This window comes from Passer domesticus, chromosome 2 (assembly GCF_036417665.1).
Source record: "Passer domesticus isolate bPasDom1 chromosome 2, bPasDom1.hap1, whole genome shotgun sequence".
In the NCBI taxonomy this organism is placed as follows: Eukaryota; Metazoa; Chordata; class Aves; order Passeriformes; family Passeridae; genus Passer; species Passer domesticus.
The window spans coordinates 87,376,544-87,399,993 of NC_087475.1; the positions used below are offsets into that span (position 1 = coordinate 87,376,544).

The window sequence follows — 23,450 nt, forward strand, 5'->3', positions numbered from 1 at the left end:
ATTGTGCTGGCTCAGAGTAGCCACATCCCTGGGATGTGAGAGAGTTGCTTGTTGCAAGTACAGTGGGAAGAACTTGGAGGTGTATTAAGTTTTAACCCTGATGGCTGCTTGGCATGGTCAAATGAAATGTATGTTAAAGGACTGACAACTTAACTGCCTTTTTTTCTAAAACAAAACAAAGCAAAGCAAAGCAAAGCAAAGCAAAGCAAAGCAAAGCAAAGCAAAGCAAAGCAAAGCAATACAAAACAAAAAACCACAAACAAACAAACAAAAGCAAACCCAAAAAACACCAGCATGGATCCTGTATTATCTGCTAGAAAGAACAGACTGTGGTGCTCCTTTTGTCGTCATGATCATCTTCACTCATGATCATCTAGATCCACTCCTCTGGATCCCATTTCTGGGTGAGTGAGATTGGGCACTTCCCTAGTTCTTTGTTGTGAAACACCAGGGAAAAAAAGCAAACCCTGGTTTCCTACCTCTTCATGGAAACACAGAACCATTAATGTTGGAAAATACTTCTAAGAACATGGAGTCCAACCATTAACAGAGCACTGCTAAGCCCACCACTAAACCATGTCCCCACGTGTCACATCTTCATGCCTTTTAAATGCTTTTTGAGGAATAGTGACTCCACCGCTGTCCTGGGCTGCCTGTTTCTGTGCTGTTCATCTCAGAGGAATTCCTTAGGCAATGGTATATCCTGCCTTATTTATGAACTGAGACCAGTAAATTGTAATTGGTCTAAGCAGATTTTCAGAGAAAATATCAACTTTAAATTTCCAAAAGAAAACGTTCATGTGTTCCAACAGTTAACCACTTCTTTGTTATTTCTGTCTCTGCCTTCAGGTAAGTGCATCTGTTCCTATTAGATCAGCAGACCTCACTTGTGCACTCATACGTCTTTCTCAAATGCAACTTCCAAGGATATGTCCTTAAGGAAAAGCAGTAGCCAAGTGCATCTGGAGGTGCTGGATGGGCTACATAACACCTTTGGCTCCCTTGCTTCACAGCAAAGTGCCTGCTCACTGGGGCTCACTAGACTGTATTTCAACTTGAGTCTCACACCTTTGATTTCCTGGCAAAACGCTGTTGTTGTTCCAGCATCACTCTCCAAAGGACCTTTCCTAACTGCTCTGCCTCTGTTCAAGTCATTAGCTGGAAACTTGGACTCAAGCCTACAAACGTGTGACCCTCTCTGCCATTTATTGCTACTCTCCAAGTGAGAGATTCAAAAACACCAAAAGGAGAATGTGACTGAGAGAACATTTTGGGAATGGTGGGAGTTCAGGAAGTGCTATATTCCTGTAAAGAAAAGCCTGCACTCGAGGGGAAAACTGAGCACAACAAAGCATGGCCCAGCTCCAGAATGGTCTTGAAAAAAAAAAAAAAAAACAGCAGAAAACCTTGTTTTTCATGCTCTTCCTTATTGGTTTTAACCAACACTGATAACAAAATAAAAATAAAATAAAACTAATTCTCTTCTTTAGTAACAGAGGTCTTATAATTGCACAGCCTCTTCATGCCTTTAAACAAAGAGCTCCTTTGACATATTTCTGCCGGCATTGAGCACTTTCCTACCATGTGATTGGCTCTTATTTCCTTTCCTTTTCCTCAGCCTCACTTGTACCATTACTTCATGCACAATATTTAAGTCAACCAACCTCCTTTAGATATATCTATTTCCATTCTTTCCAAGGGCCCAGAGTTCTTTGACTTGGATTGCTTTTAGAACCAGCCTGTGGAATGGGACAGGGGGATGAAGGGAAGAGCTCTTCTAAATCAGTGATGTCGGCACAACTGTCCCTGCACATCATCTGATAAAAACACTATGGTCAGGGAAATGAGCTGGTTCAGCCTGAATGATTGGGATGGGAAAAGTCCCAATTTGCTTGGCTCAGCACAATATTTTGGGACAGTGCCCTGAAGGATTATTACTGCAATATCCTTCCAGATCAAGCCCAGATATCAACACGAGCCCGTCTTCCTGTTTACTGTGCAGCTGAACAAGGCATGGAAGCAATATGCAATCATCTAAGGCATTTCAAAGCATTTAAGGAATTTCATGAATGCCAGCTACACTGGCAAAAGGCTTCCTCTCCTGTGAAACAGCATGGTTGCCCAAGGATACTTCTGTGAGACATATATTGTCTAAGGAGTCAAGGCTGACTGAATCCAGTTGTTGTGTTCTAATCTTCCGGAGGTCCACAGAGTAACTTCCTTCCTGCAGAGGGAAGTGGTGGAATCACCATCCCTGGAAGGGATCAAAAATAATGGTAGATGCTGTGCTTGGGGACATGGCTTAGTGGTGGCATTGGTGGTCTTAGGTTAATAGCCGGACTTAGTGATCTTTGAGGTCTTTTCCAACCAAAATGATTCTATGATTCTTGACATTCTCTCAGTAGGTAAGGTTGCTGAGAAAGTTGTTCGTGATAAAGGAAATGTTTGGCTAGCGGTGACATGTCTGGCTTTCCAGGATCCTGCCAGATATGCTGGAAACAGAACCGAAGATTTTTGGGTGCACTGGGCACATTGCTGCCCAAGGAGCTTCACCAACCACTCTGCACCAAAGGCACTGGGAGCTCTGGAGCATCATGTCCTGCATCCAGGCTAGATACCATCAGGTAGCTTGATGGTACCTAGGTACATCACAGGGGAGGAACCAGCCACATGGACGTGTGTCCTTATTCTTTTGGTCTTTGACATCAGTGTCTGAAAGCCCCACTGGGTGGCTGGAATGGCTGATCTGATCATTCCCTTTCACCTTAAGCACCATGGGCAACCAGCAACTCATGCAGTGCTTTCTGCAGAACATTTATTTTGCCTAAACACACACAACAAACATTTATTTTGCATAAACACACAAAATGATCAATCAACATGAAGGGAATCATGGCTTGTCCTGAATCCCACCCATAACATTTAGCAGCAACTATTGGTTTTCACAGGTATTGACTGCTCCAAATCCCCAAATTCCATGGTTTTGTCTTGAAAACTATATTGCACTGGAACCCAGACCTGCACTCTGGAACTCATTTCAAAACTTAGAGAACATGAAAATGTGGATACAAATAATAAGTAACCCCCCAGGGCTTTCGGTATCAGTCCCTCCTGGAGTGCCTTTTGGGATTTGTGCCTCTCAGAGAAGAGGGAAAATCAGATGTAGCGATTTCCTCCCATTCTTAATACCGTACACTTCAAGCATGCTACACTACTCTGTGGCTACCCTGTCGCTGGAAGTGTTCAAGACCAGGATAGATGGGGCTTTAAGCAGTCTGGTCTAGTGGAAGGTGTCCCTGATATATCAAATTACTCTGATGGTCTCTTTGGTGCACCTGCTTCTGTGGTTTCTGGGCTTCACAGTAGGGCTGAACTGGTTTCAAAGTGAAAAATTTGACAAATTGCACTTGCTTGTTCCTATGAACTTCCCATGTTCTGCGAAAGCCATCAAGTTATCCTGATAGTGGAAATATACCTTTGCAAAAAGGCTCTCGGAGAAAGTGGAGCATTTGAGGAGCTCTTTCTTGCTTTTCCTCTCCCTTTTTATGTTAGGTTTGTGAACTGACACTCAACTCCCTCTGTGAATAAATAACATACAAAAAAGAAGTACCAGAACTTGGCTAAGAGCTACTGCCACTGCTTGTGACCACAGGATGGAATATGTACATTGGTCAACTAAATAAACCCTAGAGGCCAAAAAAAAAATTTAAAAATGTTGTAATGTTCTTGGAAAGCATAGTATTTCCATGGTCAGTGAAGAGAGGAGAAGGAAAGGTAATATGAACTAATAAGGAGAAAAAGGCTGCATACTGGGACAGAAATAGACACCACAAGTTCCTGTCAAAGAAGGAGGCAAGAGCTCCCATCAAGTCACCTATTTTTGTGCTGCTTTTGCTCACCAAGAAGGGCTTCCTGGTGTAAGGTCTTCTTGTGAAGATGTTCTTCTTATAGCTAAGAGGTTTTGGCTGTGCTCTCTGTTTTGTTGTGCCCTCCCAAGAGATCCTGCAGAGGTGGGAGGTGGGTGTACAGAGGGCAAGGGAAACCCCTACTCCACATGTAACCCTTCACTCATTAACTTGGCTGAACTTCAAAGATTCAAAGGCACTTACTGCAGAGCCAAACCTGGCTTCAACAGCTGTCACCCTTTCCCTGGATTCCATTCCCTTCCATGGGCTGCCTCTCACTCTCCTAAAGTGCTTTTCTTTTCTTTTTTTTTTTTTTTTGGCAAGATTATTTTTAACTTGTATCAATTCACAGGTTTAACATAAGACCCCCAGCCTCTCACATGGGAATGACTCAAAGTAGTACCATGGAGCCAGCTGGGGAAAGTCCATTTGGATGGGGAAGACGTGGAGAGAGAGGAGTTACATCTGCTTCACCAATGAAAACAAAGCTGAGGAAATGCATTGGCTGCTGAGAGAAGTCCTTCTCCCCTCTGGGTGAGGAGCAAGGGATAGGGGATGATGAAGGGCAACAACCCCTTTTCAACAGGAAAAGATTACAGTCTTGGCTTACTGAAGGAGGTCAACCACAGCCCAAAGGTCTTTTAGAGGCTGGCTTTGGGAAGAGATGAAGTCCTGATTAGTCATGGCCAGTGGCAACACCCACAAGCACTTTACATCCTGTCCTGAAAATGGCTTTATCCACTTTGTATTCCCTCCACACCACCAGGCTGCAGACCAAAGAAAATTGCAAGAGCCTGTGCTGGAAATTCCCTTAATTTGGGTAGGAATGCATAATTTATCTCTTTCACCTTTTTAATTTTATACTGCTCTTGCTGATAGTGAGAGCAATCCAGATTGAAGGTGTCTTTGATGTTTTGCATTATGTTTACTTAAACTCAGTGTTCCTATTTCTTTTTGATTAATTCTGTTTGTGTTCGTTTTATTTGGTTGGTGATGGAGTGTAGGATCATGCATGTCTGAAAGACTCTGTAATTGCATTGCCTGTCTTCTGATAGTGAAATTAATCAGGCATATTAACCATCTTTGCTTTCCAATTATTGCCTCCCATGTAGACATATAGGCCTGAAAATTCAAGCCTGTATCTAGATCTTTACAGACTTATTCCTATTAATAACAGTTACAGATGTGGTGACTTCCTCCATAGCCTCTGGCTAAGGAGTGGCTTTTTCTGATGATTTATTTATGCTGGCTTAATTTGATTTTAAGAATTTGGTCATTTACATAGTTTAATTGATGGAATTTATTTCCCTGATGCTTGATGTCTTATATTTTATTTACTTCCTGAGAATAATCTTTTTGTAGGTGTTCTGGAAGGACAGTGATTTGTGCCATTTCTGTTACTGCTTTACTTTCTAATAGTCAATGCTTCACTTTCTAATAGTCTACGAAAAGTATCTAAGTTGCCTATTAAGAGGAGTTTTGAGTAAGATGTGGCCAGATTAATGTATGACCTACATGGATGGCAATACATGGGTGGATTATAAACCTGTCAAAAAGCACTTTGCCTTTTATTTATGTTCTTTGGCAAAAAATTAATGCCATTCCTCTATGAGCTCTATTCTCTTAAACATACCCATGCCTCCTCTGAAGGAATGGGTAAGATTTGTTGTCCATCATTTGGCCACAAGGAGCCAAATTGAAGGAGTGTCCCATTGCTGTGGCTCTGTTAGGTGGGAGAAGAGGCTCCTGATGTGAGCAATGTATATGGAGTAAGGAGATAACTGGGAATTCAGCACAGCAAAGGTGAAATTTTCCCAGATATTATTTATGTGAGAAGTTTTGGTGATTTTGACACCTCAAATTTCTCCACAGTGTTGTCCTAACACATGAGGACTGCTGCAACACACAGAGAATCTGTTCTTGGTATGGTACCTGGTCTTTTATAGTTCTGAAATGCATGGCTGGGAATCACCAGTATGAGCCCTCGTGTGAAGGTAATTTTTTTGTGTCTGGCTTAGGACAAAGGTGAGGACTGGACCTACCAGATGCTGGACTTGACTGCAGAAGGGCCATAGAGTGTTTTCATAAGCATTTGGTTTGGAACAGCAGAGTTTTCAACCCAGGGAATTTCCAAACCACTGAGGAACTGAGTCATGGTATATAAAAGTGAGAATTACTGGAAATAGTTCATTGCACTTATTATGCAAGTGCTTGTATTTACACTGATAAACTCAAGGACACCACTCAGCTCAGTCTGGGTGCACCAGGTGTAACTACAAAGTGAAGCACAGTGCAGCATTTCTCTTGTCTCAGGACCTTAAAGACCTCCAGTGAACCCTGTCTGGCCACAGATAATGTAGTAAAAGGCTGCCCTCAAGGACAGAAACTTGGTTTGAAGCTTTTACAGAGGGGCTTGGCCATGGAAAGACCTATATTACAGCTGTCACTGGGGTACAGAAGCTTTTTCACTCCTTGCTATCCATTTTATTGCCAACAGTTCTCATTTCCCTAATTTAATTAGCTAACGAAAGACCATTTACATTCATTAAATAAATCAGCATTCTGGTTCATTGTGAAGCTAATGATCCAGTCTCTAATTCACACAATTACAAGGAACTTGATAAACAAAAGTAACTGCTGCTGGCAAGTGTCTGCCCTGGTGAAATCCAGTTTTGCCAGCTCCATCCATTCAACACTGGCCACATAGAGAGTCCAGTGCCCCCTACTCTGTCCCTTTCATACCTGGATACTGTAGAGCTCAATGGGAAATGTGTGTGGTCCTTGTTTTTTCTTCTTCCAAAGGCATGAAGAGTCCTTGCTCTGTGTGGTATGTATCCACAGAGGGTAGGTGTTATAAGGAGGGCTGCCTGGAAAAGCTTACTATTTAGCTAAAAATAAAGTATTGGGGTGTTTTTGCAGCTTTGTAGGCAGTTGGTTTGGTCCTGGGTACTGTGAAGGTGGGAGGTCTCAGACAGTTTCCAGGAACAGAGAAATCCAGTTCAGAATCACAGAATAGATTGGCTTCAAAGGGACCTTTAGAGGGTATCTAGCTCCAGCACCTCTAGAATGAGCAGGGACATTAACTGGACTGAGTTGCTCAAATTCCATGTAACCTGGCCTGTAACATTTTCAGGGTTAGGGCATCCACAACTTTACTGGGCAACCTGTGCCAGTGCCTCACCACCCTCATAATAAAAAAACTTCTTTCTAATATCCAATCTAAACTGATACTCCTTCAGTTTAAAACTGTTCCCTCTTGTCTTATCACAGGAGTCCCTGCTCAAAAGACTGTCCCTTTCTTACTGGCCCACTTCAAGTACTGAGAAGCCATAAAAAAGTCTCCCTGGAGCTTTCTCTTCTCCAGTCTGAACAACCCCAACTCTCAGCTTGTCTCCAGACCTCTGAGCATCTTTGTGGCCTCCTTTGAACTCCCTCCAACAGGTCCACATCTTTCCCGTGCTGAGGACCTCACATCTGGACACAGTACTCCAGGTGGGTTCTTAATGAGAATGCACTAGAGGGGGAAAATCACCTTCCTCAACCCATTGGATGTAAGAGTTTGAAATGAGTAGGAAGTGGACAACTAAAGAACTTCGTGATCCAGAGAGGAAGTCCAGGGGTGAGCAAAAGGGTGCAGCTGCCCCTGCTGTGTGGTGTAGAGCATGTGGTGGGCTTTGGATCTTCATGAAGAGGAGGGTGAAGGGACTGTGGAGCTTGCACTGAACATGGTGTTGGACTTAGGGGGTCACATGGATGGGAAATCTCTTAAGGGGATGGGTCTCATTTCCTCACCACTTTGGTAAAGCAAATTATTCCACTTGAGAAACTATGAGAATCTGACCAGAGTCTCATGTCTTTTACACCAGTAATGTTGGAGTCACTCCAAGTTCCCAGCATAATCCAAACTAATGGAGAATTCTTCTTCCATACCCTTGAGACTTGGTTTCCAGAGATAGATGACCTTATATGAATCAATTCCTGCCCACCATTTCTTCAGACACATGACAGTTGTGCTTTGAAGTCTGAAATCCCCGCTTCATCCATCTGAGATGAACTCCACACAGAAGTGCCAAGATGTCAGAATGGAATTTGGCTTTCTGGTCACTGCTGGGAGGTTCTATTGACAGCTCTGTAGACCTTGACTCCATTTCCCCCCTGACACCCCTGTTCACTTTGCAGATTCGTCCAGGGCATTAAAATTCCCATTCTTAGGAACTTCTTCTGAAGAGCTGGCTTTTGAGATAGTTTAGTCATGGATTTCTAAAGGAGGTATCTGAGCCAGGACCTTTTCCCAACTGATATAAACTGTTTCAGCCTTCATAGTTAATAGAATTAAAATGAATTAAAGACAATTGAACCATAATCCTGTGATTTTACTGTAGCCTGATCACCCTGTCTCTAAAGGCAGATAATTTCCAAATGATGAACTACGCAACAGCTGACAAAAAGTAAGCTTAGCTGCAGCATTGTTCCAAACCATAAGAATCTATAGTCTTTTTTCATATTTCTAAACCAAAAGTCCTGCTGTTACCTGGAAGTGTTTCCTTTTTTCCTCCACCACCATTAAAAATAAAGCCTATCTATCTACATCAGTACACAGAATAATTGGAAAGGAAAATTAGACAGAAAGGTGGTGCAATAGCTTTCTAGATATCTGTGGAAATGTACAATACCAGAATAGAAAATAGCTTTGTCTTTGGAAGCCGTTAGTCAAAGCATCCAAGGCTCCTTTTCTAATGCATGGAAAGGCAATGGTGCAGCTTAACTCAAATTACCCTGGTGTATGTGTTCCAAGTGGATTAGGTGTATGAACGTCTGGACATCTTTTTCCCTTACCTATAGAGAGAATACGTAGACTAAATACTCATCTTTTGGTAAACATGTAGACTTACGGGACATGAATCATAGCCTGACATCTGTTCAAATAACTGACAGAGATTGCAGAAAACAAGGAGCAATCTCCAGGTGCATTAACCAAGCAAATGCCTCCAAGACCTGCAGGCAGAGGCATAAAACCTTTTTCAGGAACCTTTCTGCTGTCAAGTCTGCAACTTCTGTTTGTATGCTTAGGTCACAAGAATGGCAAGTGGAGAGAAAGGGACCCCTTCAGAGGGCAATTCATGCAGGAACATGAGCTGGATTGACAATAGATGCAGTGAATAGGGCTGTCAGGGTAGGCAGTAATCACAGCTTGTTGTGATGGGAATAGCGTCTTCCTTATGTCCACCCACCACCACGGATGTCAGGGCTGCCACCAGAACCAGCCAGGAATCTCAATCAGGAAACGGCATCTGCTGAGCAAAGGTGCAATCACCTTTCAGAAACAAAGGCCAGCACTTCTTTGTAGTTCTGGCTTCAAAATCGATTTGGGTTGAAAACAGAAGGCAAAGGAAAACTCTGGTTCTAAAACACACTGAAAACAATGAAGGCATTTTTGATTTACAAGATTGTTAAAACATGAATCCTGAAGTGAAATATGGTATGGTTTTGCCCAATATGCCTTGGTTTTCTCTCTCCCCATGATATCGCATGACAGCAAAGCACACTTCTTGAAGTTTAATGGGAACAATGAGTTTCTTTTTTCTGAGGTGGTGGGGCAAGATATTAGCTTATTCTCACTTATTATTGGATGAATGCTTGTGTTTTGTGAAGGACCTCCCAGTAAGTTTGTGGATTCTGCCGTTGCTTAGTTTAACAAATAGGACTTGGAAGCAAAATTATTTGGGTTTGAAATTAGGGTGGTGCTGCAGCTGAAGTAAAGTCTCAAAAACAACTTGCAGCTGTTGATAAGGTGTGGTAAAGGTGAAGGAGTTTTCTTTCTTCCCAACAGAGGCACCAACCCTGTGCTGGCAAGTCTAGCTGTGACTAAATATACAAGAAAGCTTGGGCTACCCACTAGACAACCAACTTGTCTGGGTGGGCTCCTGGCAAAGTGGGAAGGCATAATGTATTTTCCTTCTCTCTGTATTTGTGTGCTTTAATGAGGCAGTTGTTAACTGCAAAACACACACTCAAGGAGGCCCAGACACAGTTCCTCTAACAGATGCACAGCAGTTTCTCCCTTGCCATGCTAAGCCTCCCTCCCCTTTGAGTTATTTGCAGCTTTAGGGCTTGAACTTGAAGCTAAGGACAGAGATCCCTGACCATCCACATTCATTGCTGGGGTCAGAAATGGGACTTCATGAATTTCCTAAGATGTGACGGTAAACTCTGCATCGCATGGCAGGCTTTGGGGCAGGGAGACATAACCATGAATGCAGCACACCCATCTCACCCACTTCCATTTGAATCCAGCCCTATACACAACATTCCCTTATACATTCAGACCCACTTCTTGTTTCCAAAGTTAATTACCATTCCTCCCTTAAAGGGAATTCCTTCACTGTTGACATCCATCATCCTTGTGTCAACCTCCCTGTATGAAGACGTATTGTGCTGTGTATTCCGTGCAGAGCCAGAAGTGTCTCAGTGGTGTTTTCTGAAAATAATTTTGGGCATTCGTCCCTCTAGGGTCCCTTAAACACATTCAACTCTATATAAAGCAGTATCACCTCTGCCTCATTAGCATTTTGCAGAGCTGTGCTCCCTTCCCCTTCGATCCTTTTCCCTCTCTTCACTGAAAGACAGACCAAGAGAAAGTCCTTCTCCTCAGAGAGCTCCACCACTGCCTCATTCATCGTACGGCCTAAATCAGAGCTGCCCATGTGCCTGCTGGGAGCTGTTGTTTTTCATTCTGTTCCATACCCTTCTCCTTTGGTGCCCTTCACTGCACTTGATACCAGCTTGAGACCCTTCTCCCCTGCAATTCCTACCATCCATTTACCTACACATTACCAAATGTTTTAGATAGCCAAGACAATTTCTACACTGATTTTAGGAGCTTTGAAAGATTTCCAGAGGCTCGTAGTGCTCACCCTGTTTCCCTTTCCATATGTATTGTTGCAAAATCTTTCTTAAAGCTGCAGTTGGAAGTACCCAGGTGTGGCTTAAAGGTGCACAGGTCTCAAGCTGAGTCTTTCCAAAGTTTCTTCTTGTGTAGAACTCAAGGCATGCTGGTTCTCCCTCCTCTTCTTCTAAGTCCCTAATGTAGGGAAGGGCTCTGCATTGCTACTGTGAGCACTCTAGGCATTGCTGGGTGATGGGGAGGATGCAGGAAGTAAATTACCATTTTTTTTCTCATGGAACAGCTGCATGAAAAGCCACTAATTGAGTCTTTAGCTTGAAGGTATGTTGTCTTTGATGGCTTTTCTGCCCTCCCTCCCTCCTTCTGCTGCCTCTCAGTCCTGTAGTCAGGCTTCTGCATGCCATCCTTTCTTCCCTGCCAGCACAGCTGCTCTGCTCAGCGCTGGTTTGGGGAATGGATCCAACAAAACAACAGAGCCAAACCAGATTTATTGGGGATAATAATTTTCTTCCCTAATTCTTTTTATCTTACCCTACTTAGCAATAGCTTTGTGGCATTACACCACGATATTGTAGGAGCAAACACTTGGGAAAGGGTAAAGGACTGTGAGGCAATTCTTTAAGCTGAAGTTGCCACCAAAAAAAAAAAAAAAATGTATCAAGAAAACACAGCATGAAATGTAAAGCCTCTAAGTGAAAAAACAGGGATAGTATCATGTTCCTTTAAATCCCTCAAGGAATTGGACTCACTGGACAGAGATCCTTTCTGCAAGTAAAAAAAAAGCACAAACAAACGGCCCTTTATAAATTAGGAAATGCTTATTATCTCTGTCACCCTCTGTTTGTTTCTGTGCCTTGTCCTCTTAAAATTGGAGTCATGGGGACATACAGAGATGTAGACTATTGCAATAAATAAACAAGTGCCCTGGAGCTCAATTTTGATTACAATATTTTAGATCTGCATGGATTGAAAGCTTGTCAGCATACGTATCTCGTGCTGAGAGCTGTTCAAATATATCTTTAAAGAAAAAGAAAATCATGGCAAAAGCTGAAGCCAGGTTTTTTCTCTGCTTTTTCTTCTGGTTTCTCAGTTGAGGACATCCCAATGACATTTCCTCAGGTGTTAAGATCAGTGCTTTGAAAACCTGCCAGGACTACATTTTGTTCTTGGCATTAGAAGCATCAACTCCACCACCTGAAAGGAGCTCTTATCACCTAGGAAAATGGGTGTTGCACTCCAGGGCTTTTGGGGAGTGGAGGATTTTTTTTTTGTAAGCGGGAATCTGCTGTTCACATTAGTCTGTGAGGCAGCTGAAATATTGGACAGTGAGACTGTTTGGAAAACACCTTCACTTCTCCTTCCCTGGCATGGCCCTCCTTGAGCTATTTGTTCTGCAACCAGAAGCAGCTCAAATTCCTGAGGCATGTGGGTTGGGATCTCAGAGGTGCTTGGCTCTTTCTGGAGGTATTTAAAAGTTGTGTAGATGTGGTGCTTAGGGACATGGTTTAGAGGTGGGCTTGGCAGTGTAGGTTAATGGTTACGCTTGATGATCTTTGAGGTCTATTCCAAGGCAAATTATTCTGATTCTATAATTTTGTGGTTAATGGAGTGCAATGGGAGCCTCCAGAAACTGATTTGATGGTGTTAAGATCAAAATCACCTTTCAGGAGGGTCTCTGAGATGACCCAGTCTGTAACATGACTTTGAGCTATTCAGTTGCCCATGTAGGCACGTAGGTCTGGTATCAAATGTTGGGATATACTCTCCAGACCCAGTGGTGCTACTCTTTTGGAAGCCAGGGCAGAGAAATCACAGGGATTTCATGTGACAACAATCAGCTCACTGGGGACTGTTTGTATCTGTCACTTCTCTTCCACCTACTTTCTTCACCTCCTTCATCTGATCTCGCTCTGGTCCTTTGGACTCCCCCTGATCTCCAATTCCTTACACATCCTGCACCAGCTTCTGCTTCTTGCTGTGTGCCAGAATGGTCTGGACCTTGGACGATCCAGTGTGTGTAGTTACAGTGTCTGAGCCAGGTAGACTCATGCTAGTTCTGAAAACAATCACAGCTGCACTTTCAGACCATAGCACAAACTGCTGGCCCTCAGGCAGGAGCTGGGATTTAAAATGCTTGAAGTGAACAGAAACTAAAGAATATCAGGCAGTGCAAGATCCTGGAAAATCTGTCCATGTGTAGCACAAAGAAAGTAGTCAAGAGTCAAAAATGCATCCTTCCTGAACGTAAAAAAGAGCCAAAGTCATGGGGATATGTCCAAGCAGCAAGCAAGGAGACAAGACTCCTGTTGCCTGGAAACTGGGAGCTGAGTTGTGACTGTGAGCCTGGTGCTCACGCTGGAGTCACTAAAAGGCCAAACCCTTTTCTCTTCCTGCTCACTAATATGAGGCTGCAAAAACAGAAATGTGGCAAGCAAACATCTCCGGTTTCTTCTTCTGTTTTCAAGGCTGGCTTAATCCAGCATCAGCCTGATTGTGTTGCTCTGTGGTTTACTGTACTAGTCTGATCCTGTTCCCTGTGGTTCATACTAGCAGTTGCTAGAGACTTTATGCATTCAATTCTTCTTTTGATATCTCTTTTTGTCCTACCTTAGGCTAAAGGGCTTAGATTCTGAAACAAGCAACCTGGGTATCTCTAAAACAACCTAGTACCTGCAAGAGCAATTTTTAAATACACTTGTTTTAATGCTTCTCCTTAATTGCAGGGTATAAGCAGACTTTCTATTCTGTATTGATGCAGTATCTTACTCAAAGAGGTCTTTGTTCATGGCTGGAGTTTCCATGTCTTCTAAAGAAATCTGCAACTTGATAGTCTGCTTTAAATCTGTATTTAACCAACAGAGTTCAGCTGCAGACCCTTCACAGAGTGGTTGGGAGCTCACTCAATCTCCTTTACTTGTGTCTAGGGGACCCTAAATCAAGGTATCTCTCTGTAAGCAGGGGCAAATGTGTGCCACTGCTCTGCTGGGAGACCTGGAAAATCCTTCAGCTTTAAGTTTCCCAACCACAACTTTCAGGGGAACAGCTCCAGAGAGGTCCTGGTGAAACAGAGCATCCCTGGGACTGGCCACACTGCCAGTGTGGAATCACAGCCTCTACCCGTGGCACCTTCTGAGCATCTGCTGCATTCAGCACAAAACCCTTGCTGTACTACAGACTGTGGGGGCTGGGAGCTTCCTTTCCCCTCTTCTCCAAGCCCTTCCACTTAATTTGTGTCATTTTGTTCAGATGCAGCTGGAAAGAATTAAAATGTCAGCCAGGCACAATTGCCTCCATTGAGATGAAAAGCTGCTGGAAGAAACAATGCTAACAAGCATGGCAAAGAGAAAAAGGGAAAGCCTGGTGCTGTTTAGCTGGTAATAATTAGCCCCACAAATGGGAAGAGGCAAGATCCAGCGTGGCTCCCGTTCAGTTCAGGGGAGGTCCAGTTAGGACTAGGTCAATGAGCACTGCTTAATTGCTGCTAATCTACTACTGGATGGAGTCTGGTGTCCAAGATGTGCCCATCATGCAAAAGCATGTAGCAAAACAGCTGCAGAGAGCAAGAGCAGGCAGAGATGCTCCCAAGACTTGGCTGTTGTGGGAGGTCACCTGCTTGGATAGGGTTACCTGGGACCAGTGGTTGTGAGGGTGTCAGGTTTAGGAACTAGCTTGGATATTCATATGTTATCCAAAACCAGGGTGATAGAAGAAGTTTTCAGCTGTTTAAGCTACATGACTATGTGAAGTCAGGACTTGTCCCACTGCAGCCCAAGACATTACAGGTAAAGAATAAGAGAGCCCAGGAAACCACTGAAGCTCCTCAAGTCTTTACTAGGAGAACAGATCAGATGTGTCATGTTCCTGGATCAGGAACATGCAACAGCCTTGCTTCAAAGACTCAGTATTTTAGCCTATTGCTTAGCTTAGGATTAAACATAAAATATGAGTCCATAAAAGTACTTTAGGTCATATTTCTTCCCATTCTTGTGTTCCCATACAGACCTCCTTACCAGGGGTAAGTTTCTGCATCAAGGTGTATGGAGGATGCCCTAAGTCCACCAGACCTTCTTCCTTCCTTCTCTTTCCACATGTTCCTTTTTTTTCTGGACAATGTGGAAAAAATCCAGACATTCTTGAGCACATTGGGAATACAGTCTCAGTTTGTACCAGGAGCTGTAGACAATTCCTAGCTTCCTTTTCTTCCTTATATATTCCCAGTGTAGTTCCAGCATAGCACACATTTAATAAAACAACCTCCCCAGATGAGAGACTGGGGTCAGGGCTTCTTCCATGATGTGTGAGTGGCTTCATTTATACCAGGATGGCATTGGGAAATAATGGAATAGAGAGTACTGGGGAGGCAGTGACATCCAAATCACACTGAAAGGACTTGTGAACTCTGGTCTACCTGGCTCTTTAAAATCCTTCACAATTTCATGGGTTGTTCCAGATCTTTCTTCTTTATCTGCCCTGGAGTAGGTCAGTGTTTGACTCTGCAACTGCAATGGCGTGCTGGTGGCTGGGTTTGCACCCACCATCAGGTCAAATGTTTGATGTGCCTGAGAACTGCTAAAGCAGTTGGCTTAATAAAAATTAGTTTCCCTCCCTACAGGTTTTGCTTAAGCTCAGCCTTGAAATCTTTCAAGCAATATTTATCCCCTACCAGTTCTGCAAACACAGATTAGTGCTTCTAGAGGGAGCAAGATGGGAACTGGGACAAGACATCATAAACAACAGAAAATGAGGGTGGGGCAGAACACCCTGAAAATTGTTTTAAAGGTCAAATTTATGGCAGAAAAACACAACTTAAATAAAAATGCAAACTTGTTATACATTATTGAAATAAAAGGATCCAAGGAATATATTTAAATTTTCCTGGGAAAAATTTAGAGTTTGCTCTTCAGCAAAAGGCAAAGCAGAGGAATGAAAGCGCATTGCTGACCAAGGGAATATGACTGCACCAGAAGCACTGTGTAGGGCTTTTTGTTAATAAAAAGCCCATCATGGCAAGGTGAGTTCATCCTGCAATACTAACATAGGGGTGCCTTTCACTGCTTTTAGACATGGAGATCAGCCCTGCCCCTGACAGCAGGGCTGGACCTAGATGATCTTTAGGGTCCCTTCCAACCCAAACCATTTGATGATTCTGTCCTTATCCAGCTCAGTAGCTAAGTGTCACGATTTCTCACAGCAGTGCAAACACCCAGCTGAAGCAATGTCCATCACTTTTGACATCTGCGTGCGTGTGCCCTATCTTTTATGGCAAGCAGCAGCACACTCCTCCTTTTGCTGGGACAGAGAGCTGTGATCTGTCTTGATGTATGTTTTCAAGGGAAAGGCAAAGAAAGAGAATGGGTACTCAGACAAAGCCAATTCTTACAGTCGAGTGGTTCAGTCAAGCCATTGTTCCAGTTAATCCTGTCTTCTCAGATAGCAACTGCTCACTGGGAGGATGAGACTCTTCCCAGGATGCGTCTGGTGAGCTGTGCAATATCCTCAGCCATGTGAAAAACAGCTTTCTCACCCTCCCATGTAAACTTCTTGTGCTCTTTGAAGCATAATGTTAGATTACCTGAATAATATTGTCTTCCGGCTTCGTTTGGCTAAGCCCTTTCTTCAAGCTCAGATTTCTACAGTGAGGCATTGAAGTGGAAATCATTCCTGACTGGACACTGCTTTAGGGACTTTCACAATCAATACTCTCCCTTTCCCCCAATTTATCTCTTCCTTTAGGACTAGGAGGTAAACAAAGTAGTGTATGGTTTGCAAGTGTGAGACATGGTTGCAAAGGGAGCATTTCTCCTGTGCCCAACAGCATGATCCCTTGCCCAGATTTAGGGAGTGTTTGAAATAGGAAACAGACATGGAAATATCTCATACATAAGAAATCAAAGAGGATGCCACCTGCACTCTGTCCCAGTTTGAAATGCATTGCAGTTTGCACAAACTCAGGGATATTTTACTATGGCCGTGTTGGATACAGGCAGCACATCTGCACAGCAGCATAGAGCTCCCTGGGCTCCTCTGCATTCCAGGATGGGGTTGGAGCCCTCAGCAAACTGCAGGATGCTGCAGCTTCAAAACCTGAATGCTTAAAGGCAGCAGTAGCTTCCTGACCCTGTTAGGAAATTGGTATGTGCTGCTGCAGTGACACTGCTTTTATTGGTGAAACATCTGGAGAACCTCTGCATCAGTCCTGGGAGCCCAGCTGAAGAAGTCATGTTTGACATCTGCTAAGCCACCATCTGAGCTTGAATAACAACCTCTGAGGTTCAGTGATGCCAATGCAATATTCCTTATGAAAAGCAATTCTTTATACCAGATGGAATAAACTGTATGCTGGAGAAATTTGAACTTCAAGTAGGATTTAAGTTCCTCATTTCTAGCTTGGTTCTCTTTTGTATCTTATAAAACCTACCCCCTCAGTTCTCTCTCTGTGGCTAGATGTCCTGCTGCTGGAGGTGATGTGTCCCCATGAGCCTTTGTCTGCCTAGAGTTCACTCCAACTTAGCTGCATCCTGCCAGCCTTACGGGAGACAGTCTGCTAAGGGTATTGACACTTATTAATGCAGGCTTTGTCCTGGTTTCTGGCACTTTGTAACAGAATTTGTGGCTCTATCCAGGGGTTTGCCCCAGGGGTTTGCCCAAGAGCTGTTGCCACATCCAGATTCCTTCAGAGAAAGGCCCACAAAAGCAGTTGATGCTATCCAAGCCTGGCACAAGAGACAGGAACAACACCTGTGCATGACTGTGCCTCCCTAGAAGGCCATGACATCTCATCCTCTTGCAGCTCAAAGGCCTGGCATGCCAGGAGGAGGCTGCTGCTACAAGACAGTGCCCTGGCTCTGCAGCTGTGCTCCTTCAGAGCACATCTTCCCCTCCTTTTTGGTGTTGCCTCCTGGTGCCAGCCTTTGTGAATCCCTGTAGGGGCCTCAGGAAGAGGAATCAGCACCACTCGGCACCCCAGGCTCCCATCAGGAGGCCCTGTGAGGAGGGCTTTGCCATCAAGGCAGTCAGTCCCTTCTCCAGCTCTGCCAAATTTCCCCAGGGTGCCTCATTAAGACCGCTGCTCCCTCAGCCCCATGGAGCGAATTTCTTTTTTAGTGCACGGGCTGACAGACCTGGAAACAGCAAACTCAGCAGCTTCATGCCCTGCTCAGATCTGAGGCACAGTGCTTCAGAGCTAATTAGCTGGATTTCAAATCAGAAGGGCAACTGACTGCTGTCTCTGACAGCCCTGTTTCATCAGGACCTCCCAGGAAGATTGTTTTAAAGTTTTTTCTCTTCCCAGGCATGAAATGAAGTCACAGAAAATATATCTTTTTTTCTTTCCTTTTTTTATTTGTTTGTTTGTTTGTTTGTTTGGGTGTTTTTTTGGTTGTATTTTTTTGTTTGTTTGTTTGCTCTTGGTTTTTCGTTTGGTTTGGTTTGGTTTTTTGGCGAAGGGAAGGGAAAGAGGCATTAAATAATTGTATTTTCCTTTGCCTCATCCAATACACTTAATATTTGCTTTCAGGCAAGTAAATATAATTTCACACCTATCAACCACCTTTGTTTCAAGAATCACTGGGAGAGACAGGCCTGTTTTCCTGGAAATGTCCATGCACTACCGCTTTCTATCACTTGAAAACCTTAAGTGCAAGAGCTGCCTTGAAATGATGCTGTACTGTTTCCTGCATGCCATGAGATAATTCTCCTCTGCCTGCTACTCTGCCTCTGGGGGGCCACCATGGTGCTCAGTGACCTGCAGGACCACAGGTATCAGAGCTGGAAGAGGGAATTCTGAGCATCAAAATTGATTTTCCAAATTATATCCCACATTCCCCATTCTGAGCCTTAAACTTTCTCTACAGCCAGGGCATAGCCAAAGTCAAGAGCTGAATTCACAGCTTTTGGCTCCTTGTACGTTGCCAAAATGAAATCAGTGGTGGTTTTGTGCTGCCCAGCTTTTTACAGTTGGAAGAGATCTATGTTTTAAAGGCAGTTGCTTAACATTTTTTGCAGACCAAGCATTCACTGAGGGAGCATGGAAATCTCTTCCCCTCCATAGCCTGCCCTGATTTCCTACAGAATTCCCCTAAAAGCTTCTTGTGTGGACTTGAGCCCACCTGGAGTTGTTGTTCCCACTCTAACTCATTCAACCACTCTTTTACCTCCATCTCTGGACCCTTAATCACCTCTGTGGTGGAGGCTGTGTTCCCACACAATACATTGCTATAGGCAATTGGCAATCTTGGGAGCTGCTACAATAAATTCCCACCTGAGCCCTCTGGCACCAATTCAGCCAGGCACTTTCTTCTTTATTTTCCTTCTCCACACCCCCAGTTAAAAGTAATAAGTCATTAAACTGTCTTTATATTTGTGTTGGTGGGCCTGTGAAATACTTGCACAATAGCAGCTCTTACAAAGCCTGAGACAAAGAGTCCCACACGAACTGGCTGCCCTCTGTCACTCCACTGCAAGGTCCTGCCTTAATAAAGGAACCCTAATGAAACACCAGAGGGGTTCCCCAGAAACACGGGGTCTGAGGTGGGGGAAGTGTGATGGAGGGGGCTTTCAAATCTCTGAAGCATAAAGTAGCAGGATTTATTTAACTGAGTGGAGCTGGTATTCTCCTCCAGGAAAAGCTGGCTGAGCTAGCTCAGGACAAGGATTTCCAACACCACCTCATGCTGGGGGCCGGATGTCTCCACTTCTGGGGAGTAAAGCAGCTCCCCATCCTCTGCCTGCAGAACAGGAGTGCAGCTATGGGATCTGTGGGGAAAGACTTCCTGCTGAATGTTTTGACATGTCCTACACATGCTGCCTTATGAATCCCTTGCAGTCCTCCAATGGAAGATGGAAGGATGGTTTATTCCCCATTTGACTGAAAAACAAATCAGAGAATGAAGACATTAAAGGATACCAGAAAGAAGACTTTTACCCTCCTCTCCTGTTTTGGACCTTAATTAGTGTCTCTGGGTATATCTGTGTGGTGTCTGGAAACAGGGACGAAGTCACTGCCCATGCAGAGTACTCTGGACACAAGAAGGATCAGAGCAGAGCTTGGGCTCTACAGCTGGATCATGTCCCTGATATTTTTCTCTCATGCTATGGCACAGCACTGTGCCATGTGTGTTTTGGGTCAGGGCTGCCCATAAGCTGATGGATCAGAATGACAGCGTCATCAAGGTTGGAAAAGACATAGAAGGCATTGAGTCTGACCACTAATCAGACACTGCCAGGTCCACCACTATCCATGTCCCTAAGCACCACATCTGCATGCTCCTGGAGGCATTGATAATCTGGTGATAAGGAGGGTGCATCTGTGGTGGCTTCAGACCTGCAATTTGTGTTGACAAGATGGTCTCATGGGAATGCACAAAGATACATGGGCAGAGCGTGGTCAGCTGAGGATGTGACTCAGAAGACAGTCCATAAATCACCTTTTTGTGTTTAGGGCATGCAGTCCTGCTCCTGAGCTGCAAACCTTTCACTCTCATGGGTCAGACCTTGTTGCCCTGTTGGAGGGTGCTGTAGCTGGAATCAAATATCTGGCTGGAAAGGTCTCACATGCATGGGGCTTGTTCCTGGGCAAATGAGCTCTGAGGAGCTATGAAGTTCTCCTGAGATCAGCAGGTAGGGGTTCAAATCTCATTTTTGGATTTGCATTAAAATCTGTCTCTATGAAGCACTTAGGTGTCGTGGAAAGTTTGAGGTGATCAGTGAAAAGTGCTCAAAGTGAATCATGTTAATTTTCAGGAAGCAGCAATTAAACCCCAGATATTCTTTTGCCAGAAGTGAAGGAAACTTCTACTATTTTTAGGTGGTGGTTGTGTGAGGAAGAGGGGGGACTGGCAGGACTTGCCTTCACCCACTTGTCATTGCTTTTCATAACAGGAATGAGCTGATCATAGCCTCAGGCACATAACACCCTTGTGTACTGGAGAATCAGGTCTCTGCCTGTGGAGGGGAAACAAAGGTACAGCTGGACAGGTACACATCTGCTGTCGTGGACCTCTTGCTGAAAAAAGGCTGAATCCCAGTGCCCTTCCCTGGCTGCTAACCATCCTTAAAAACTCTCCCCATAGGGAAGCTGGGCCAAGGCGTGGTTTGCTGTATGAAGTTACTCAGCATGATGCCATTCAGTATCTCTGCCAGAAGCCAAGAATTTCATGACTTCTTGCATTATCCCTGTTTTATGAATTACCAGAGTGCTGAGTTTGTGTAGCTATCATGTAAAAAATATGTGCCTGCCCCACCCTAGCAAGGAGATTTGCCTTACAGTGAGCTCCCAGCTCTGAACCACATCTGTTGAATCAGCCCTGCAGGGACACAAACAAACCAAGCCAAGCCATATCCAGTTTATGGATATTGTTCTAGTCCAAATCCTACTTCTAGAAATTGTCAAGACTGGCTGTATTGGAGGGTGATGCATCAGCCAATGCACAGTGCACTTTGTGTACGGGGAGCTGAGCACATCGTCATGTTGGACAGCATTTCATGTAATAACAATTGCAATGAGACCAGTCAGCATCATGCTCTGGCCAGGAAAACTGGGTCCTCCCCCTTCTGGCATGCAGATGTTTTTAACAGCCGCAACATTTTCAGTCTTTAAAGCCTGCAACCATATTATAACTCAGCTTCTGTATCACTCAATGACCAGGTTGGCAAAGCTGACTTTTTGCTTCAAAGGTATTTTCAGTGGCTCACCAAAATGTTGGAAGATGGTGACAGGGGGAAGTGGACAGGTCCTGTAACTCACAGATCAAGTCTGGCAGAAAAGCAGTTTTGCTTACAAGGAGTTGATGGTCTTTGTTCTCTCTCATCCTTTTTTAAAGTTGCAGAAACTGACTGAGAACAGACTCAGATCTGGTTTGTTTAACAAGCCTAGTTTAAATTCAAGTGTACAAATGTGATCAGATCTCTTATAAACAGATAAGGTTTTTGCTGGCACAGGTTTCTAGAGGAACTTCTGGTTTATGGTATCAGGCAGTTAAAACCAGGTGAAAGCTGCTGGAGGACTGGACATTTCTCATCCAAACTGTAAAACACACCAAGCACTATAATCCATCACATGTGTTTGAAGCCAGTAGGCAAATTCCGCACTGCTTTATATCCTGTTCCTTGTCCATTGCCTCCAGGCAGCCACTGTGCTGTCCAGAAATGTGTATCTGGTTTGAACTTTGTTTTGTATCCATGAACTTTGTTTGCTCTGGTGCCCTGTGGAGCAGGACTGTGCTTCACCCAGGTGATGTGCTGTCTGCCTGGGCAGAGATCTGGAAGAACTTTGTAACCAGCCACTCAATGCAAAACAAAGCCCAGCACCAAACAATTCAGGTGCTGTATCCTGAGGGTCTTGGTTTTGACTCAGCTGGATCCTAGGACCAAGGCTATAGTGAGAAGCCAGACCTTGCCCCAGAGCACTCAGTCAGACCACAGTCCCTCAGTAGAATTTATTTGAAAACTACCAACTGCACTCATGACTATTTAAAGATTGTATCTATTTAAAGCACACACATACACACAGACACACATGAAAGAGAGCTAGAAATAGCAGGGGCTCTGAGGAATGGGGGCTGAGCTTGAATTCTTCCCTGTCTGAACACATGGCAACTTGGATGCTTTCCATGGATGGTCCACAGCCACTGTTCCTGAACTGCCAGTAGCAGGAAAAGCAACATCTTCCACACATGGTGACAACGCCTCTGCCATTACTCTTTGGCCCTTTGGTTTATTTGCAGGATGTTATCACTGTAATTATAGCTGGCTCCTACTTCTAACCCCACAGACTTATTTGCTGCTTCCAGAGTCCCTAGAGAGCCAGATATGTTTGAAGTGTGACATATGTGAGGATAAATGAAGAGAAAGTCTGACACAAAAGAGAGATGCAGAGGACAGACAGGGCACAAGGTATCTTAGGACCATCACCAAACTGATACTGAGGGAGTATCCCTCCATATGATGCCATCTGTCAATCCTGCCTCATAGAGTTCATAGTCTGACCATGGTGACAGGAGAAGAACTACCCTGGCATAACCCCCAAGGTCTTTTCTTTTTGCAGTATTCTTCTCTCTGTCTCCTGGCTTGTCTCTTCAGGCTCAATTTCTTCTCTCAACATTTCTGGAGACAGTGATTGTTGTGGCCCAGTAGGATGAACCTCCCTTGGGAATGAGGACCATTCCAGGTACAGCTGGTCTTTCTACAAGTGCGGGCCTCCCCTGTGGGATGTGCTTCCCCAGGAGCTGCCTGACTCCCAGCCTGAGCACCCCACAGGCTCTGCACCAAGCAGAGACTCGGCATCCGGCACTCTGTGAAAATGTTGGCTGCTGCCTGAACTTCTGCCCGCCCATTATAGCACAACAGCTGTGAAATGCATGACTCACAGATGTCTATAATTAGGGTCTGCCGCTGCCTTCCAATGGCATCTGAGCCAAAAGGGCCAGTGAAAACTGAACAGGTTCTCCTGAGCCACCAGATGAAGAGTCATGCTCCACAGACCCCAGTCATTCAGTTTTACTGATTTAGCTCCATCCTAAACGTGGCAAGCAATGCGAGGAATCCTGAATCCAAAGAGACCATAGCTGAGCATTTGTTGGCAGCAAGGCATTCCCATAAGTTCTGGAGGCTTTATGTCCTGGAGCTGTATGGAATCCTAAATG

At 44.3% G+C, this 23,450-nt stretch overlaps 1 long non-coding RNA gene across 1 annotated transcript; it reads left to right on the top strand.

Annotated features, from left to right (window-relative positions):
• Positions 1-4,390: 4,390 nt before the first annotated feature.
• Positions 4,391-20,781, top strand: LOC135294488 (uncharacterized). Its single transcript, XR_010356583.1, has 5 exons — positions 4,391-4,725; positions 5,778-5,899; positions 7,176-7,397; positions 18,326-18,567; positions 19,431-20,781. It is a non-coding gene; the product is annotated as an uncharacterized LOC135294488 (long non-coding RNA).
• The last annotated feature ends 2,669 nt before the right edge of the window (positions 20,782-23,450 follow it).